We start from the raw sequence: 4,330 nt of genomic DNA, 5'->3' as shown, positions 1-4,330 counted from the left end.
GGTAAAAGTTTGTAGAATAATTTGTTTATATAATTATACGGCCTAAAATAATACCGACCAAAAACTTTGGTTGGTATTTTTTTATAATTTTAAAAAAATTACCTACCACGAAATTGGTAGCTAAAATTTTTGAAGAATAATTTCTCTATATAAATATATGGCGTAAAAATAGTGCCGACGAACCTGTTTGGTCGGTATTGTTTATAATTAAAAGCAAAAAAATCAGCAACCACTTAAATGATAGCCAACATTTTTGTAGAATTATTTTTTATATAATTATATGATAAAATAATACTAACCAGAAAATTTAGTCAGTATTTTAATTTTTTTTTTAAATTTGAAATAATTGATATTTGATATCAAAATAAAAAATTAATCATCATTACTACTACTGCTACTAATAATAATAATAATCCAATAATATTAAAATTTTTTATTGTATATAATAAATTAAATATAAAATCCATATCAGTAAAATAAAATATATAAAGGTACTCAAATAAGTTAAAAATATAATACAAAACCATCAATCTTGGGAAGGTGGAGGCGAAGGCATTGGTGTTGGCAGGCTTCGGACTAATCTCATCACCTCCTCCATCATAGAGATTCTCATGCTTTCCATTTATTAATTGCTTCAGCCCAGAAATCCTTTCCCAGTCCTGAATGTGAGAGCATGCTTCGTGCTTTGTCACAAAGCATTCTATTCATGCATTCTGCAATACCATTTTATTGTGGTGTCCTTGTACAAGTGCGATGTCTCACTATACCTTCATTGCTGCAGAATGCATCGAACTCATGATTGCAAAATTTCAATCCATTATCAGTTCTAAGACGCTTGACCTTCTTTTCTGTCTGCTTCTCAATCATCGTCTTCCACTTTACAAAGGTTAAAAATGCCTCATCTTTTGTTTTCAAAAAATACATCCACACCATCCGAGAGTAATTATCAATCAAAGTCATGAAGTACCTGGCATCGCTCTTGGAAGGGATTCTATTAGGACCCTATAGATCTGAGTGGATATAATCCACTGTTCCTCTAGTCTTGCGCACTGCCTTTTTATCGAACATGACCCTGGTCTATTTGCCAAACACACAGTATTCACAAAAGTCCATGGATTCTATTTTCTGCCCGTCAAATAAATCCCGCTTGCTTAACACAGATAATCCTCTTTCACTCATATGACCAAGACGCATATGCCACAATTGAGTCTGATTCTGATTATTGCTTTCGGATGCTACTGCAGCTTCCTAAATCTATCGCTCAAGAAAATACAATCCTAAAATCGAACTGCTCTTCATGAGTACCATAGAGCCCTTGCACACTTTGAGAACTCCATTCTTTGCATGGTATCTGAATCCATGAGAGTCAAGTGTCCCAAGAGAAATCAGGTTCCTCTTTAGTCCTGGAACATGCCAACACTATATAGTTCTGACAATGCCATCAAACATCCTCAATCTGATGTTACAAATTCCTTCAATAGATAATGCACGATCATTGCCCAAAAACACCTTGCCACTCATCTGTTTATAAGTGACAAACCAGTTTCTGTGTGGCACCAGTATCAAGAATCCAGGAATTTTGTCCATTATTTGAACTCACGGATAAAATTTCTCCAGCACTGTCATCACCATCAGAATCAATAAAACTATTAACCACATTCGCAGAACTTTTTGGTTGCTTTCCCTTTTTATTTTTTAACTTAGGACAGTCTCTCCTGTAGTGACCTTGCTCCCCGCACTTAAAACAATTGGCTTTTTCATTCTTGACTTAGATCTGGCCTTAGATTTCTTCCTGCTCGAAGAACCCTCCCTTGAATGTGTTCTTCCCCTGTTCACCAAACCTTCCCCCTCAAATCTTTCTCTATTATCTAGAAATTTCTTTTTCAACTCCTTCGATTTTAGAGAATTACCAACATCGTTTAGTGAAATACTGTCTTTCCCATACAATGGAGTATCAATAAAAGTTTCATAGGAGGGTGGCAAAGAACATAACACAATAAGGGCTTGATCCTCACTATCAATCTCAATATCAATATTCTTCAGATAAATAATGATTGAATTGAATTCATCCAGATGTTCTTTAATGGGCGTATCTTCGCTCATTCTTAGATTATAAAGTCTTTTTTTCAGATATAGGCGGTTGGTCAGTGATTTGGCAGAGTATAACTCCTCTAATTTCTTCCATGCCGCATATGCTGAGCTTTCACCAGCAATCTCACGTAGGACATTATCAGTTACGCTCATGAAAATCGCACTCAAGGCTCTCTCCTTTAGATCAGCCTAATTTTAATATTCCACAGACTGAAACTCGATCCACCATCAAACTTCTCCATCTCATACTTCGTTGAAGACGACGCCATCTGTAAACCCTAGGTTTTGTGCACAAAGCTCTGATACCAGTTTGTAATAACAAGCACACAAATCTAAGGCACACACATAAATCGCAAAATCACACAGTATTGAAAAGAGAAGAAGAATAATACAGGATTTAACGTGTGACGCCCCTTACCCATCTACTGTATAGCCGAGCAAGAAGTGCCACATTCGGTGCCGGAGCACCCTATCTTGTTTTATCATATCTATTGTAAACTTTTAATGTCATTTAAAACATGTATTCAATGTGTAGAAATTTTTTTTTCTTTTTCTTTTTTTTCTGTGGAGACCTGGACAGAGCCTCCCCTGTTTTATTAGCATCTGTCGGGTTCCACTATCACCTGTTAACATATTCATAGTCATCTCACATATTTTCATATCATATTCTCTTTTATCATATCATTCACAACTATTTATGAGATCTCAAAATGAAGTGTCATCTATTGCATTCATATAGAAATTCATAGATAATAATTTATAAGTTTTCATTTCAAGTACAAAATGAAATACATCATAAACTAGTAATTACATCATGACTAAACATAATAAACCAAAATACTAGTCTATACATGGGCCCTACCAAAATACGAAAGACCGGTGAGGTGACTCTGGACAATGGCAGATCTGATCAGAGCTCTGTCAGTGCACTCATCGTGGTGCTTTGCTGCTTTGGACTGATCTCCAGTACCTACGCGATGGAAAACCAACGCGCTAAGCATAACGCTTAGTGGTGCATAATTTATAATAACAATAATTTAACATTTGAAATAATATCTGCAACTCATAATATCTGGGTCTTTTATATTTTTTGTTACTCTTTGGAAACAATTAACATTATCGGGATCTTTTATGATTACTTATTATATTTTAAGTCTTAATTAATTTTTATCAGTGCCCAAGAAAACCTATAACAAATTATAAAAGTTGGATGCACGGGTGTATACTGGTTAGACAGCCATATGTCTATCCAGTATACGTCTGTCAGGCACGAGGCGGTGTCGCACGAGACCATTGTCGAGCTTGTAAAGCCAGAAAGAAAGTAGGCACAATAGCCAGTAAGTAGGCATATAGCCTGTAAAACAATCATACCAGACATATATTATCAGTTTATGATTTTCTCGGTAGGCAGTACTGCTATCTGTAGTCCCTAATTGGTATACCAATTTATCCAAACTAAATAAATAAGTCTAGGTATACTATGGGCAATTAAACATTTTTTTTAATTAATTTAGCACTATTCACTATTACTATTTTCTAGTACTGTTCATTGGTACCATTAATTTCATATTAATAGGACATTAGTCCTAATTTACATATTCATATCATTTTTAATATTAAATTTTCCTTATGAGTATTTTAATTATCCTATATAGCATTTTTCCCATAAACCTTTCTTTAGGTTCATGTTAATGTGTTATCTTTATCTAGCAATTTGACTAGGTTAGGATGTCTATTTAGTCACACTTCCTCCATAACAATTGCTCCTCTATGTTTAAACTTGAATTTCAATTTTTGAATCACTGAATTTGGGGTTATAGAACTCAAGTTATGGTCAAAATACCAAAGGAATAGTATTTTGGGACAATTTCTGGGTTGGCAGTTTTAGTGACTAAATTTGTGCTAACAATTTGATTTGGTTAAAGGCAAAACTGGGTTAAGTGGTCTTCATGAAAAGTGTATCCCTATGTCTAAACTTTCCATTGGTGAAATTTTAGGTCATTTGGACCAGTATAGAGAGAGTTATGACCAAATGAACACGTACTGTTCATTTGGTCATTTTCTGGGTTGGCAGTTTCAGTGACCCAATTTGTGCTAACAATTTAAATTGGTTAAAGGCAAAAATGGGTTAAGTGGTCTTCATGAAAAGTGTAGCCCTATGTCTAAACTTTCCATTGGTGAAATTTTAGGTCATTTGGACCAGTATAGAGAGAGTTATGACCAAATGAACACGTACTGT

Source organism: Hevea brasiliensis, chromosome 1 (assembly GCF_030052815.1).
Source record: "Hevea brasiliensis isolate MT/VB/25A 57/8 chromosome 1, ASM3005281v1, whole genome shotgun sequence".
In the NCBI taxonomy this organism is placed as follows: domain Eukaryota; kingdom Viridiplantae; phylum Streptophyta; class Magnoliopsida; order Malpighiales; family Euphorbiaceae; genus Hevea; species Hevea brasiliensis.
This window is presented reverse-complemented; position numbering follows the sequence as displayed.